The sequence below is a fragment of the Lepisma saccharinum genome, chromosome 17 (genome assembly GCF_977018435.1).
Source record: "Lepisma saccharinum chromosome 17, izLepSacc3.1, whole genome shotgun sequence".
In the NCBI taxonomy this organism is placed as follows: Eukaryota; Metazoa; Arthropoda; class Insecta; order Zygentoma; family Lepismatidae; genus Lepisma; species Lepisma saccharinum.
The window spans coordinates 25,898,897-25,917,072 of record NC_139245.1 but is presented as its reverse complement, the minus strand read 5'-3'; the positions used below and the strand labels follow the sequence as shown (position 1 = coordinate 25,917,072).

At 37.0% G+C, this 18,176-nt stretch overlaps 1 long non-coding RNA gene across 1 annotated transcript; it reads left to right on the top strand.

The window, feature by feature from the left end:
* Positions 1-1,422: 1,422 nt before the first annotated feature.
* LOC146001239 (uncharacterized) lies at positions 1,423-6,114 on the top strand. The gene is made up of 4 exons (XR_014443550.1): positions 1,423-1,574; positions 3,564-3,701; positions 4,207-4,333; positions 5,947-6,114. It is a non-coding gene; the product is annotated as an uncharacterized LOC146001239 (long non-coding RNA).
* The last annotated feature ends 12,062 nt before the right edge of the window (positions 6,115-18,176 follow it).

The following is an 18,176-nucleotide window of genomic DNA, read 5'->3' as shown; positions in this document are numbered from 1 at the left end:
CTCTCAAAATTCCAAAATTTCGGAAAAAAAATTTGGTTCCCCCACCCTCCCTCCAAGAAAAAAGTACATGACAGTGTCGACATGCACATGGAAATGATCGCCGACATGTAAGGAACACAAAAATATTTGCAATATTATCATATGACCAATGTAACTTGAGTTGTACCCCCAAAAGGAATGGTCGGCACGCCACTGATTCAAGCTTCAAAATGCAGCGGTACCTTGAAATGACTATAGCTCAGAAACTAAATGCCCTAGAGATATGAAAGATATACCGTTGTACGCAGAATGAATCACAGATTTAGACGATATATAATTTATGCACATTCGGCGTATATATGGAGGGGCAAAGGCAGTGACGTCCACTGAGGAGTAGCTAGTCTAGCAGAGATAGATCAATCAATCTCAAATCTCTAATTATTTTCAAATCACAATATTTATTGTTTTGTTGAAGCCACAGTTCATATGCAACACTTTTTTCACGCGCTTCTCGTCCCTTCTCGTGCGTTCAGCGGCCTAGCTCGCTCTTTCTCCGCCTCACAGTTCCAGGTAGAAACAGATTTTCGAAACGAAAGGGAAGATTTCTGCCTCTATCTCCCTTGCCCCCTCGCCCCCCGCTGCAATGGTTGAAAGCCCGTGCTTTCAGGTCCTCCAGTCTATCTCCTATAGGACAGATAGGGGATTGGTTTCCCTTCGATTTCTTTGAAATCCTCTAAAGAACTAAGGGGATTTTTTTCTGCAGTACTTCTGTCTTCTGTATTTACACTACTTTTTACACGTTGTACAATATGTATGTATAATATGGGATGTGCTTTTATCATTTATGCAATTGGAACGTCTTATGTGCAGACAAAATTTTATGCTTTTTTTAAAAATATGGAATATATAATGGTTAAATAACAAATATGTGCTCACACTCTCTCTTGCTCTCGTTTTAGTAGTGTTTTATTAAAATATACTAATCTCTTGGCCTCCAATAAAAAAATGGATAAGCTAAACAATCATAAATACGGATTTATTTATTTGGGAAAGTGAACGCTCGTTCTAATTCTTGTTGTTGGTTTATTTTACTTCGCTTTTCTGTCACATTTGGTTATCGTGAAAATGAGGATGAGTGATGATATAATGAAATTGATGAAGGGACCTCGCAAAGAACAATTCAGGCCGGGATTCGTGACGAGCGTGCATTCTTGTTCTTATGTGTTGTACTCTGCCTGCAGTGGATAATGAGAAAATTAGAAATGAAAAATGTATCCCAGAACTCAAAAAGCCAAATGAATATCATTGAAGAATGTAGAAAAAAGGTTTGTTTAAAGGTGTGTTTTGTTACCCACACTGTTAGAAGTTACCGTGAAATTTAATACATCCTACCGTAAAAATTTTACGGACTCGACCGTGGAATCGGAAATACTTCCATACCGTTTTAGACCAAGCCGCGCATGCGCATTTGTGTCGCTTGTCAACTTTCACAGGCCAACATGGCCGAAGCGTATGTTTTTGTTGCTGTGTTGTGCTTCTTTATCGATGGTTGTGCTTCGAATGCCTGCGTGGAAAGTAAATCTACATAACTCAAGGTACGTATAATGTTTTTATTTTTTAACATAATGGAATGAAAATTCATTGTAACACAGTTTATTAGTGCTATATTATTATTATTGTACTGCTGTACTATGCAACGAAGCCAAAACCACGTGCATTTATTCAATTTGCTTGTGTAGTGGAAGATATAAATTCATCGATGTCTTTATCACATGTACCACATTGCAAATACCGGTCACTTTCATTAGGTAGTATACAAACGATATATGAAGTGCGTGTCTGTTGTTTACAAGTAGTACTCAGAAATTTTTGAAAGCAGAAACTTGCAATAGCCGAGTTACGGATGGTAGAAATGTTTAGTAACAGTCTCTGAGGTACAATTTTTTCTTACTTGACAGGTTTTGATGTTTTATGTAACATAGAATGTGCTTCTAAGCGCGGAAAGCACGAACAACCGCGATATTTGATCCCAAACCACAGCTCACGTAAATTAAAAACCTCCTATCTCGGAGTACTTTCGCAACTTTTTATTGGTCAAAATTGGTGTATGCACATTCAAATAGCTTAAAATACGTGCAAATGATAACGTCACCAAACTTAGCACTACTAACAATAGTTACACTTCTATTTTGGTTTTGTGAGTTTTCAGTCCTTCGGGTTTGATTTACTTTATTTTATAATACATTTAAAATGTAAAATTAATATTTATTTTCAATTATTGACTTTTATTATTAATATTTTGGGTGCACTTGCACAAAGCCTTCGAGCTTCCCTGCTTCTGGCTAAGGAAACTAGGTACTTTACTTCACCATAACTCATTTCCCTGAGCTAAAAACAGCAGAAAAGCTACATAAACAACTTAATCTTTATAAAAAATGCAAAAACTTTCACTTGGTGGTACAGAAAGTCAAGGGTACCTAACTATTCATCTGGCATAACAGCCTAAAAGTACTGGCTGAAATTCTATGGATTTCATCAGTAGTGACTGAATGATACTGTTAATCCTGAACCTCCACACATAAATAATTCCAGGGAAGGGTTTAAAAGCTTTACGGGAAAAAAATGACACGGTGTGCTTCAATTGTCCCCTTCCTTCACTTATCCTGTACACTGAAAAAAAAAAATCATGGAAATTAGCCGAAATTTATCTGAAAGTCCCAAAATTATAGTAAAATTCAATATTGGGTTCTAGACCCCATCAGAGTAAAGATATTTTGATCTAGCTAAGGTTATCTGTTGAGAAGTATTTAATCCCATGGGAGATTTATAAATGAAGAACTGGTCTCCCAATATTGTTCATTTTATTCATAATTTTGTATTTAGGTAAGTAGAATTACATAATTTTGACAAAATGTCAAGTGAATGGTTAAAAATACAAATTTATGAGTAATTATAATAGTGTACATTTACACAAGTTGGAGGTGTTATATTTAACTTTGCATGTGAAAACAAAATTGAAACTTAGAAATTTTTATCTGCGGAACACTGAGGAATTTTCTAAAAAAATAAGATGGCAACAGATTTTCACTAATATTAACTATTTGGATGTTCCATAACATATTGAGCATCCACTTAAAATCCTTCTGCTAGTTCTAAGCAAATAATGTGAAGTAAGAGCAAAATTTTTGTAATAATTCAAAATTCCTTCGGTTTTGCGGCATTTTCCAAGAATGACACTTTTACATAAAAACTGAGTGGTACTGACATGAAAGATGTTAGTTCTTGGTGTTATTTTGTATTTCCCTTCAAGTTTAAACTGTTTATGACTGCAACAATTAGCATTCATGCATATTTAACTGTAATTAGGTATCTTATGACTGATTTAAAATTCTTTTTCTCTCGCAAGAATTGCAATTTTGGACAAAATTTGGATTTAAAGTTCTAGTAATCAAAACAATGACACAATATAAGTTTAATACAGTAGATTTAGGTAATTTATGGTTTGATTGTTATCATTAAGTTTAAACCTGTTCAAAATTGTTAATAATTTATGGTTTTCATGCTCAAAATTCATTTAATTACAGGTTTTTATGAGAAATTCTGATTTTAAGTCTGGAAAGTAAAAGATATGCCAAGAACTGTGCCAATGGGTAGTGAGCTGTGAAATTTCTGTGGGAGGTCCTAGAAACTGCATTGGAACCTCTTTTGGACAAGATCCACAAGTAAGTTGCTTTTCATGTTTTCAACTAGAACCTGAAGCAACAAAATACCCACCCCTCCTCCCATTAGAAATGGATAATAAGTTTTTATAAGAAATTTGAAATGTTACTCACTCAATGGTTGGAAGTTAGCTTGAAAGATAAATAAAATAAATCATGGTAAAGGTTATTGAAAGTTTTCAATCTTGTGTTCTGACAACTATTATTCAATCCCTTTACCTTTACTTCCCATGTGAATGGCTGTATGTGGAAAGAGTGGGTCATGGAATTGAACAATTACTTGAATTGATACTAACACACAGGGCCTACTTTTTTAAAAAATGCTGCCAATTTATCATACAAACTCCTGTAACTATTTAAGGTCAGAGTGGGCTTTCCTTAAAAGTGGGCCAATTGACATTCTTTGAAATAACCCTTACGTGTATTGAATGCAAGTTTTTTTTTTGTTTGTTTGTTCATATATTTGATATTTTGAATGAGATTCTTAAATTTATTATTGTTATTACAGGATCGTCCCTAATAGAATGCATGGAAATTATGCTTTCAATTGAGCAAGAATTGATAGAATGCTTGGCTTCCTAAATGCTATATCAGTATCCATTTCAAGCATGCAACACATTGGAGTTTGGCAAAAGGTATGTTGTATCATGTGTGAATGGAACACTGCACAAACTTTCACATAATCATTAAAAAGCTCCAAATTTGTAGTTCAAATATTTTTAATTCTCCTGAAATATTCACATCAATTCAGTGCATAAAACAGGTGGTTGGGTCAGTGGCAATGTGGTTTTAGTGCTAGACCCATACTTTAATCACCAAACATTCAGAGTTTGAGTCTTCTTGTCAGCATGGATGTGGTTTGTTGTACAATGAGATGCATAAGAATTGCAAAGTAAATTGTCCATCGCCATGTTTATTGCCCTTGTTTTACGAAATGAGATCTTAAAAAAATGAAACAAAATGTCAAACAAGCTGCTGAAAATTTCTACACCAGCACTTGCATACATAAAAGGTCAGTCCCTAAAAACACGAAAGAAGCAAGAGAAATATGAATGAAAATTGTTATGGACAATTTGCTGACCCAATACTTGTGCATCCCACTGTACCATTTATTATTTAATCATAATATTGGTCATTTCTCATCTTAGTATTGTCTCTTAGATCTAAAAGATGAATGGTTTAAACACTGAATGCAGTACTGGGTTTACCATATGATTTGGCACACACGGAACGCAAGTAAGGTAAAGCCCATCATGCACCATGACATGAAGGCACAGCGCAATGTGGAAGTTGGGCCCCACCAGTGCTGTGATACCATAATTTACCACAGCTATACACTAAATTTCATGAAACGTTAAGTGGAGACCATGTTTCCATTAAATATGGATTATGTTTCTATTAAATATATGGATGAAATCTGCAAACTTCTCTAAAAATGTGGAAAACGTGGTGGAATACTGATGATGATGATGATATATGTCATTTTACAAATAAAAACAAATATGGAATACATATTTTCATGATTGCATTTCAACATGCAGGCTACAGTACAGCATGTTATTGTATCTCCATTTCTTGTTTCATTGCTTTTTTGAATTTTAGTTTTGTTTTCTGTTAACCACTTTAATAATACTCGTAATGACACTGAAAATGAAAACTTGCAAAAACGTACATAAGAAGTTCTCTTCTTGTTTTGAACTGACATAATGCAGACTTCAATTGTCTCATGGCAGTAAAGACACCCAACTAACAGGATTGTCATGGTTCACATAGGAGATGTACTGCGTAGAAATTTTTGCAAAGAAAATTCAGGCCTGACCAGGACACAAACCAAGTTCTTTGGCATACCATGTCATTGCTCTACAGACTGAAATAAACCAGGGCTGACTTAGTAGCTAAGTTAGTATAGTTACTTTTTCAAATTAGTTTACTCTATGGGTAACTGGGAAGGGAGGGGGTGAGACAGCTGAAACATTTTACTGATCACATCATCTCCACTGTAGCCAGTAGATAATGTGGAACCATGTGCCTTCATGGAATGGTGACAATTTCTGCCACCTTTCCACATATGTATTTATTTTTTGAGGGAACTGTATCAGTGGGAAACTACTTCTGAGCTTACGCACCACTGAACACCTTTGACAATGTTATTCTGTTACTTGAGAATTAATGAAATTTTAAATTTATGCTGCTGCAATAGCATTTGGTTTTGTATCAAATTCCTTAATGGTATATTTCTTCTTCCCAGGTGATTTAATCCAGCAGAAGGGTCCTAAGTTAAGAAGAAAAAAGCACAAGTGCAATGTAGTAATTATTTGACAAAATGCAAAGAAACAAGTGTAAAGTGAAAATAAATAAAAAGTAAATTATAATTATGTACTTGGTTGATTTGAATAAATTATTTATATTATTTGAATTATTATATCTCATTTGAAAATTCCATTTTTAAAACTGAAAAGTATTTGAGGATTGCACCAATAGCAGGGATGGAAGATTGGTAGTAATGCCAGTAAAATCCAGGTTTTTTAAATCTTATTTTACTTATTTATTTATTAATTTTTTATATTGAATTGATTCTCTTGGGCTATCAATCAAGTGGGTTCTGCAACTGTTTCTGAGCTTTTGAGAATAATGCCACTATCTTCAGGCTAGAATTACTTCTTTACCTTTACCCTGAAGATGAGAATAAAGTCAGATCTAGGAACATCTCAGACTTTTGTAGAATTCATGTGGTCAAGGAGAGAGAATCTTTTCATCATTTGCCTACAGAAAAACTTCGGCTTATTATAGTATTGTGTGTGTTTATGAGTGCAATTTGTGATTTACTTGTTGCATTGTGAGGAACTTGAAGTGAAATTATTTTTTTTCAGTTCAATTACAGATATTTTTGTAATATTTCCTAATTTAAGTAATAATAATTATTGTACTAACAAAGTAGTCTCATTATGGAAATGTATTTCCATAAATGCTAAAACATTGAAATTTTAAGGTTTGAGGGCTATGTTTTCCTTTCTGCTTTCTATTATGTTATTCACAGGCATGGACGTCCGCAGAATTTTTTCCAGGGAGGGGCAAGTAAGGTAATTTTTTCCAGGGGATGGGGGGCAAAGGACACATATTTTCCTCCAAAATAGTGGTGCCCTCTCAAAAAACAATATTTCAGTCTGAAATTATCATGTTTCTTCAACGAATTTATAATAATTAACATAAATTACTGTGATTGAAATGAAATTATGTGTGAAATATATAATTTTTAGGTACACATTCATTTTCCAGGGAGGGGCCATGGCCCCCCTTGCCCCCCTTCTGGACGCCCATGTTCACAGGATTCCTGAATATCTGAAAACACTGAGAATTTGTTTTTTCTTGGAAGGATTTTAAACATATTTCACCTTTTCCTCATAACTGTTTTTCTTTGTGAATGTATCATATCCTTACAATGCATTCGCGCACACATACATATTGTAGTAAATGGAGAGGTATAGTTTCAAGTCCACTTTATGTTCAGATAGGCTAATTGGGGCTGGACCTACAGTTTTGAAGTGGAATCCAAACCATTGCATTATGCCTCCACCAGGGCATTGAACTCTGGACTCGATCACAAGGTAAGAATAATAGCATTGTGCCATCAGAGGGCCTGGAAGTATCTAATAAAATAATTAAAACATTGCCTTCAAGAACATGTTAATTTTGTCCAATGAAAATGTATGACATTGATGGTTATGGAGTTGGTGGATGCCATAGAAATGCTATTTTATTTATAAGTTGTAATTATTATTTTGGTATTTTTGTTTCTTTCTGCATATTGGGTTAAATGTGATAATGATTATAAATGACGGAATGGGTATAATAAATACAATGATACTCATGTATGAACTGGGTTTCATACCTGGCACATGTAGCTTTATGGGACGTTAGCTCACCAGTCCACTACAGAAGCCAGAAGGGGACTCTAATACGTAATTCGTAGTTCAGTATTTCCCCCTAGTTAAACAGGTAATTTTTACTTTCTAACTACTGTCGACCTGTGCAAGGGTACGTAAATCAATTGTGTGTTGTGCAAATGTAAAATTCAACACCATAAACAAACAATACCTACACCATCCATGGGCATTTTTCATAACAAACATCCGCAGGCAGTCTATTACCAGGCAGAAAAACTAATTACCATTCTACAAAAAAAACATACAAATATTTTAAATACTATTTCAAAAAAAAACTCGTCACCACCAATTTGAGGGAGACATGCAGACATTTCTACTTATTACTACTCTCTAAATGCCTTAGTATCGTGGAAAACGATGAACTGTGCTGCCAAGGAGTGTTTTAAGCACATACATTGGCAGTGAAATTGGAAATTTTATACCTATGCCAGAACAAAATCAATCATCAATATGTAATGTGAAAATAACTTTTTGACATTGTCTGGCCAAAAAGGTATCATTTTTTACATTATGCAAAAAGGTATTCCATCTAAATACAGCCAATTATTGTTTAAATTACGGCATTATGCCGTATTTTTTAAAAAACAAACTTGTTAAAATTACGGTATATTACCGTTTAATTTACAGGAATCCGTAAAAAGAAATTTACGGTCACCGTAATTTTTACGGTATCTGGATGGCAGCGAGAATTGACGGTCTTGGACCGTTTTTTTTACTGTCAACTTTTTACAGTGCATCGCTTTTTCTAGCTGTATAGATTTAATTGGAATAAGTAGCTAAGAGCTTGGAAAGTCGTGAGGGACAATCATAAACAGAGAATTCTAGGCTCCTGATTTCACAGTGCCCTGCAGGTACACTGGGAGGAAATTATTATTCCATTGCTTTACCTAATTTCTGCCATGACGATGAACGTTGATTAAATTAAACGGGTGAAGAGTGGTTGCAAATAAACACTCATGCAAAGGCCAGGGCTCGAGTCCGGATCCTTCAGTAACGAGATCGTGAGATGGGGAAATTATGGAAATCAAGCAATGCAAAATTTTTGAAAAAATGAAAGATGGTATTTCTAAAATTCAACTGAAAATTACTACTCAGGAAAAATGCAGTTTGCTTTACCGATACCCACGTATCCGAATGGTTAGCGCCTTCCTCACATGTTTGTTGTCGGCCGACCGGATCTGTACCCGATGGAGGCATATAGTGGTTCGTATCCCACATTAAACTATAGGTCTATTCCCGATTAGCCTTTCTGTGTATAAAGTGGACTTAAAACGTCAAATCAACCATCAAATCAACCAACCGTGGGGGAGTGGTTACCACAGCGTGCTACAACACCAGGAGTTCCTGGTTCGAACCCCTACCTGGACATGGGTGTCATTAATTTTGTCGCATCATCTTCGCGAATAAACAAATGTATAAAAAAGCGAATCAAATCAAAACATTCATTGATTGATTGTTTGATTTAGTTTATTTTACTTCACTTTCCGCCATATTTGGCTAATCGCGAAGACGATATCATAAAATTGATGAAGGGCAAGGGACACACAAAGATCACCCATTGCCAAGCCAAGATTCAAACCCGGCATCTCTGGCTCAGTAGTCAAATCAAATCGTTTTTTATTTTCGAAAGTGGGTGGAAGTTATGTGTACAATTTTTTGTAGTCATTCCTAACTTTGCAATTTTTCCTGTACTTGACGTTCTTCTTTTAGGAATACCGGGCCCTAAAAGGGAGGGGGGATTATGACCCGTTGGGCACGCCACTCATTGCTACCCCAAGTGTCGACGTCACCGCACGTCACTGGGCAAAGGAGGGAAATCCCCTCAAAATACTTTTTTTAAAAAAATGGGGTTTCGCCCCTTCCCCCCCCCCCCCGCCCCCCGAAAAAAAGGATATGAAAAGTTCAAAATGCACATAGAAATTATCGCTGGCATGTAAGAAACAGAAAAATATTTGCATCATTGTCGTATGACCAATGTAAATTGAGTTGTACCTCCAAAAGGAATGGTGGGCACGCCACTGATTCAAGCTTCAAAATGCAGCGGTACCTTGAAATGACTATAGCTCAGAAACTAAATGCCCTACAGATATGAAAGATATACCGTTGTACGCAGAATGAATCACAGATTCAGACGATATATAATTTATGCACATTCGGCGTACATATGGAGGGGGAAGGGAGAAAAACCCCAAAAATTATTTTAAAAAATTGTCACTTCACCCAAAAAATGTCCTCGCACTTGGGCACAAAACGACACCTATGCACAACATTCACGGCCGAAAAGCTAGAACGCAGTGAAAAATGAGCACCGATTCTTGCAGCTGCTTGAAATTCTATTTTTAGACAATGCAGGGTAACCCCTGTCGCAACTTGTGGACACTTGTGCTAAAAAAGCAAAGGTTTCCTTCAGCGCGCTTCGAAATTCCATTCTCACAACGCAGATTCAGCAACCAGTCTTCCCCCTCCCCCCACCCACCTCCACTCTGCTTGCGCCCTCATGGAAAACTTTCATTTTGACATCGGATACTGATAAACAAGCTTCCTTGGAAAGCAGTTCACAGGAGCGAGTGAAAAGCATTGCTTTAGAACAACAAAGCCGGTCTTCCTTGGTCGGCAAAAATTTGACCTTGAAAGGAGACGCAAAAGAGAAGTCCCTTTCCCCCCCTTTCCCCCTCCATTTTCATGAAGACAAAAAAATGCAAAAAAAATATTTCTGTTAAATACATGTGTTAGGAACAATATATATAAAAAAATCGAAATTCTAGCCAAAAATAGAAAAGTTATAATGTAAAAACTACGACCTTGACACAGCGTCTCGATCGAGACGCCTGCGACGCCAAGGGTACCGGGTTCGAATCCCGGTCGGGCTTGGTTGTTTGTGAATGTCCATTCATCAATTTCATCCTTTCATCACTCATCCCCATCTTCGCAAATTAGCCAAGAGGCACAAAACGCGAAGTAAAATAAACTAAATTAAAAAAAAAAAAAATCGATCGGGACGCTTGGTACCGGGAGGGTTACTTTTGGGTATCTCGTTCGAGACGCTTGGGATCCAAAAGGTTAAGAAGCGGTATATTTGAGATTGGTAAAGTCACGTCAGTCAATATTGCGTATTGTAGCATCACATAGCACGAGTTGCATGAGCGCGAAGAACCAGGTAGGAATTCTACCGCTGTCGTCTGCTTCAGAAGGCAGGAAGGGTCACATGAACCAATCACGGTAGACCTCTGCTGCTCCGTACGCTGGCGTATGAGAGAGCATTTACGCGCGTGCTGTAGAGATCGAAGCTTTCCCTCCAGAAAGGCAGCAAGGAATATAGAGTATTTTACGCCGAACCTGCTCGGCGTCCGGCCAGGAAAGGCATTGAAAAAAGAGTGTTGAGAGTGGAACGTTGCAAGCGGATCGCGAAAAATAGCTATTTATGTTATAATGCCATGACGGTCAAACATTATGAAATTAGTCAAGTTTTACTTTATATTCACAGCATTTACGCATTTTTGAAATTTTTAATCTGGGAACGCCGGACGTAAGGGCGTACTATAACGCTACGCCACTGGTTATTAATTTACTCTGAACTTATAGAAGGCAAGGATTATATTGGGATCATACCGTTTTGAATGGCACCACTACTCAAAATACTATGCATAAAATTTTAATCAGAAACTTACTTTTCTCCAACTACATGTAACATCATTTTTCTTATTCGGTAAATATTCAATTATTCATCTATTTGACATTAATTTCATTGCCAGGCCACTTGTCTATTATGTAAGTTATTCCGAAGCTACGTAATGAATATGCGCTGTTGTATCTCTATTCTTATATAGTTTTTACCTAATCGTGTAATAATAATATAATATTAATTTATGTTTTGTAATTAGTATTAATTTGATTTAATATAATTATCTTAATTTAAACATTATTATTATTATTATTATTCCGGAGACACTTGGTTCGGATCCCCCCCCCCCCGTCCGAAACATATTTCTAGATACGTGCCTGGTGCGAACGTCGTCCGATTTTGGAACCTATTTCATGTTGAGGTATACACCGAAAGGGCATTCATTTTGAGTACATAAGTTACCTGTATGAACTAAAATCCATGGCGCGAACCCCCCCCCCCCCGGCTAAGGGTCAGGACCTGTCAGAGCTACTTTTTCATTGGGTAACGCGTGGTCAGCGCATCGAGTCCCATCGCCGCTATTTTCTGACTTTCGAAATCGGAACTCGCTACTTCTTCCTTTCATTTCAAGTAGCTCTCCCATTGACCTCACGACGCTGGGACAACGCCGAAATTTTGGGAGGTCCTATCAGGAATCGAACCCGGGACCGAAGAGAGCGCTAACCATTTGTCTACGTGGGAGCACATAAGTTACCGGCCTTGCCGCTGGATTTTATATACAGTAAAACCTCGTTAATCCGGACTAATGGGGAATAAGTTGACCGGTTTAACGAAAGTCCGGATTAACTTAAATAACCTAATAGAACAGTAGAAAGTGCATTAAAACTCCGTTTATAGCAACAAAACACGTTTATTATGGTGTATTTAAAAGGCATAGGCCTAAATACACTATACAGTACAGTACAAAGTCTGCGGGAAACAGAATTTCATCAGTGGTTGACTGCCTTTTCTTTGGGAGGTTCTCTTGTTGACTTCTAGCCACATTTGAAACCTTGCCTTCTGCTTTTTTTTTCTTTGGCCTTTTGTCTGTCCGAATTAAGCGAAGTCCTGCTTATCGGGGTCCGAATTAACGAGGTTTTGCAGTACTTCTTAGTCTGTGGTATTACTGTTTAAGAAGCTGTGCGTGAGCTGTCTGTGATAGTAGTAAATATTTTCGTGCTTTTCTACGAAACTTCCCAGAAACCAAAATCAGTAACTCATTTTCAAAAATGTATTCGAAGCTTTACAAAAATACAACTGGGAGACAATGCTGAGACAGTCCAGTGTTGTTCCTGGCTTAAAGTGACCAGACATCTTCTCATATTAGCCGAAACAGTTCCTTTTCTGTGTGTCTGTCCCGATCTTTTTTAACAGTAAAACGCGACGCTAAAATTTCCCTCTTTGTGAGAATGACTTATCAGCATAGATTTACTACAATAATACACCTTTTTTACTATTACTATAAACTATGCCATTGTTGGGTAGAAATTACCGATTTAACATTTAAATATCAACAATGGGCCATATTCCAATTTTATTATATCAATATTTTATAATTTGGACTCAGGGGTCAGGGCCGAACTGGAATTGTCATGAGGGCGGTGGCAATTTTTCTAAGAGGGCGACCCAAGAAATCGTTGATTGTAATGGCCTGTCATTACACTAAAAGCTGAAAAAAGAGGCATATTACAACAGAGAACAGAGGCGCAACTACAAATTTTTGTCTGGGGGGGGGGTCAAGCACCAGGATAAACGTGCCAATAATAATAAGTGTTATTATTAGTAGTAGCAGTTGTAACATCAAAGACATTATTATCCCCGTGATTCACGCAAAAAGGGGATACAATACAAGCAGGAGCGACGCCAGAAAATTTTGACCGGGTGGACAAGATCCACATATTGGTAAATTAGGGTGGGCGCGCGCGCGCGTGTTTGAAAAAGTTGCATTCTCTCTCACACATACACAATCGTTTTGTCAATTCTTCTAATCAAATTTCTCATCTGTTTATCTCTCTATCCACTCAAATCTAGAAAAAGGAGGTGCAGAACTCGATGCTCCGTCACCTATTGAAAGAACACTTGGAAGTCCTGGCCCTCAAAGATCTGTTGCTGCTTAGGGTTTTTCATTCTCTATTATTTCTTCTGTCTTTCCTGTATCAGTCTTGATATAATCTCCCTATTTATCTATCGTTTAAGTCCCCCTTCCTTTCCTACTCATACTAACTGCTCACTATGTACTGCGCTTTGTATAATGGATACAATTGTCTTATCCCTTCAAGTTAAGAAGGAATTTTATACACACTACTTTATTAGGCGAACGTAACAAATAACAGTAGGACTCTACTGTGAATATTCATTCCAAACGTATGAAAGAAATTCGTTACCAATGCAAGAGGAAGCGACGTAATTAGGTTACAAGAAGTATTTACATTTGTGAAAGCTTCCTCCTACATAGAAAGAAGCCGCCTAGCAGCAAAAATATAATATTTGAAATGCAATTTTAATATACCCGGTGGAGGCACATAGTGGTTCGGATTCCAGTTGAAACTGTTTAGTTCCTGATCTGATTAGCCTTACTGTGAATAAAGTGGACTTAAAACAAAAGCTCAAAAAAATCAAATGTAATTTTAGTGTTTATATTCGGAATGCAAATTATGCCGAAATTCGGCATTTACAGTTGTGCAGTTTCAACTGGCCTACTTTATTTGCCACAATTAATGTCCTTTACAAAACGAAAATGATCATAGATGGAATGTATACTACCCTGCAGTTAAAGAAAATTTTCATAGAGCATACTTCCAGCTAGAATAACTTGTGTAAGCATCCCCCCACCTACTGCAATGTCTCCACCTTGATCCATACAAGCATCCTCCAGCAACGTCCAAATTCGACCAAGCGTCCTCCAGCTTATAATTTCCACTTCGAACACTGCATGCCAATTTACACAATTGCGAACTATGATGTCATCTTTTAGAAACAACTTTCTTGATATAAATTTAGGACAATTAATGTTAGACGGTCTATTACTTAGTTCCCTACAAGTTTGATTTTTTATTTTTAAACTTGTGTGTTCATCGTCATAATTCTGCAGAATATTTTTTACAATGTATATTTCATCCTAAAGTAATTCAACAAGTACAGTGTAGGAGTAATTGAAACAGATAAAAAAAAGTAGATTTTTAATCAAAACCTCAAACTAATACTTCTTCACATAATAATTATATAAAGCACAGTCTGGAATGTTGCTCTCGTGTCTAGCGACCAAATCAAGGATATTTGTTTTGCTAATGCAGGGGCAGTTGAAGATAAATTTTCCACCCGGGCGATGTGAAATTTTGGCGTCCCCCACCCTAATTCTACCTTGTCACTCCCTTGTTCTTTTCTGGCTTTCGAGACCAGAGTCAACTACTTCTTCTATTCAAGTAGCTCTCAATTGTCCTAACCAGGCCCGTACCCAGGATTTCTTTGAGGGGGCCGGGGGGCAAGCCCGAAAACCTTGGTTTTATATATATATATATATATGTGTGTGTGTGTGTGTGTGTGTGTGTGTGTGTGTGTGTGTGTGTGTGTGTGTGTCATGAAATATATGTCAATTATTAAATAATTAATTAATTAATTTATATCTTTATATTTATAAACATATATAAACAAATTAATTTGCTACATTTATAAACTAGCAAATTAATTTCTTTAACGATTGGTTGTCAAGAAATTAGAAGATAAGTGAAATGTTTTTAATAAGTATTAGATATTATTTTATTATTGCTTTTTATTAGAAAATGATAGGCCTAATTAAAATTTCATACTTTTATTGTGTTATGTTTTGATAATGGTGTAAATCTATTAATAGTCTCTCGAAAGGATATATTTCCTTATCAGAGTTGTAGTTGTAGCCAGGACGAGAATGATTTTCGCACCCCCTGCACCGAATTTTAACCCTCCTACCTAGATGTGGCTGGCATACTTACTTAGACATTGTAGAAATTTTATGTACAGTGGGATCCATGAGTATTACCGTGCAAATTGTCCACCACCATGTTCGTGCACTTTATATGACCCAATAAGAACTTCAAGAATTAAAAGAAAACTCAAAACAAGCTGTTCACAACTTCTGCATCAGCATACATAAAAATCCATTGCATAAAAACACACAGAATATAAGAGAAAACTTAATGAAAATAGTCATGGACAATTTGCACAATAATACTCATGGACCCCACTGTACTTACTCTTTTCCGCTGAATCCGATGTGAAAAGAAAACTTAGCACTCAAGAAATGTGACTAATAAAAGGACAGTCGGTTGTGTATCCCACACCATCTTCATTGAAGCAGTGTGTGTTATTGTTCACATCTGCAAAATCAATTGCAAATTAAAGATAACTAGGTGGAGGGACAAAAAATTAGAAACTTTAAGATGCCATTAGTTTCCTATTAAATGAACATGTAAATGCTATGTTTTATTTCCGACGAAAGGATATGAGAAATGAAGGAGAAATGACAGGTCGGTCTAATTTCTATGTTCCAGGGGCCTAGGGTGACAATGACAATCACCTTCACAGCTACGGCTCCATTTCTTAATAGTCCAATTTGATATAATTTTAAAATCTTATCTATGACTGTAAGTACGTTTTCATCCCATGCTGTTACCAGCCCTAAAGAGAGAGAGAGAGAGAGAGAGAGAGGACAAGAGATGTATGCAACATTCACACACAGGCTGACATCTTTCTTTGTTATTCCTTCTTTGTATGTGTTTATGATGTTATTCTTAGTAAAGTATGTTTGAAATCCAAACTAATTGCTTATCTTTGTTTTTATAACACACTCTTACCCTCGGAAAATGTTAATGGGAAAAATCTTAAAAGAACAAGATCGTTGGTGTGAAGGTGGGAGATCCCCCTTCAGTCATGGGAATTCGTAACTTGAATGTGACCACCAACGCGGTGGAATTATTCTTATAATGAAGAACATGTCTGAACGTGAATTAACCACAAAAAGAGGACATTTTCTCATCAAGACTACAGTTCGAAAAAAGTCAAAAGAGGGAGCCAATATGGTGCTGTCCCGACGAAATTGGAACATTTACTAGCTTCGCATAAGTGGTTATAAAACTAAAATTACTAAATATAGTAGACTTCAGACTTCTGGAGTCTGCCTCTCTCCAGAGACAACCCATTCATTTATACAAGAAGAAAATCAAAATTCTTGCAAAATCTTAAAAAAAGTTATCCATGTTATTTTTGTAGGTTTGCATCAAAATATTTCATAGCTCGAGGGGGGGCATGGCCCCCTGGATACGGGCCTGGTCCTAACGACAACATTTTGGAGGCTTCCACCGGGAATCGAACCGGGACCGCTCGTTCCAAAGGCGAGAGAGATAATCACAATAACAGTTATCTCTCTTTGCCCCAACCTAGGCAGTCGCCAGACCCTTTCCAAAGAACAATTGGTTTCATAGTTTTCAAAATTCCTAATAATTACAGTTGTAGGTGAGAGGCCACACAACACGCTTTATAAAAAAATTCCCCCTATTATTTAAAGCCTTTTCTTGAACGAGACGTGCAAAGGTCAGGCCCGTAGCTGAGAACCTGCTTTGCCCCCCCTGTGGAAAATACAGAACATATTCCTACCTGGAATTCTCACTAATCTTTACAATTATACCGTGCGTCCATTTCGATCTTCAGCCGAGAGATCGGGAGAAACGTGGCGGGCGGCGCTGACGGAGATGCCGACATTTGCGGCCTGTTATGCCCGCTTATTTTCATGGACATATGCAGACATTTATATAAATATTGCAAAACGAGCACTAACCTGTGTTATAAGAGTACGGTTTTAATTTTAGTAGCTTAGTGGCTGTATGTGCTGATGATTTTGACACGCCCACCTCTTGTGAAACACGGAGGTGTTGTTTGGAGAACGTTCTAACGCTGCTCCAATATCATCGAGTTTTGCTTCGGTTATAATCCGTCGTTTTTGCTTAGGTGTTTTAAAATTTAACGATCCAGTTTCTCGTAATTTAAGAACAAGATGTTTAACCGTATCTCTATGTGGAGGTGAAACGCCTGAGAATTTCTGTACAAATTGCCTACACACGTCTCGACACGAGTCTGTTTTCACGTAAGTGTCATACATAAAAATTCTTTGTTCTAACGTGAACCTTGCTGCTGGCATTCCAATCGTCTCACTGACACAACACACATACACACTGCAATAACACAAACAAGTAACTGCAAGTAACCAAGAATAACACTCTTGCGCACAGTACGAAATTGACACGCTCTTGGTTTACATTGCTCGCCACTATATTCACAGCTCTGTCTTCATCTAGTCGCGAAGGAACAAAAAAACTCGAGCTCGGAGATTTCGGATTACAAGGAAACTCCATTCACTTTTAACGGTTTCGTCTGCAGCGTAATCTTGATACAGTGTTGCACATTCGAAACCTCCAAACGATCCCCAGCGACACAAAACTCTTTCAAGGATATAAACTTAAGCAGGACGTTACTGATCAAAACTATGATTAAAAAGCTTTATTATCTGTGGCTCTTAACATCGTTTCTATAGCGTATTTATTTGTGTATATAAGAGCAGAACTTGGATGAACTACAGAAGAACTTTTGCGTGTTATAACACAGGTTAGTGCTCGTTTTGCAATATTTATATAAATGTCTGCATATGTCCATGAAAATAAGCGGGCGTTACAGGCCGCAAATGTCGGCATCTCCGTCAGCGCCGCCCGCCACGCTTCTCCCGATCTCTCGGCTGAAGATCGAAATGGACGATCTTGCGTTACTCCAGCAATCATAAGATTTGAATAATTTAAGCAAAATTAACATTGCCCCACATTGATTTTGTGATTTATTAGGGTGTATGGG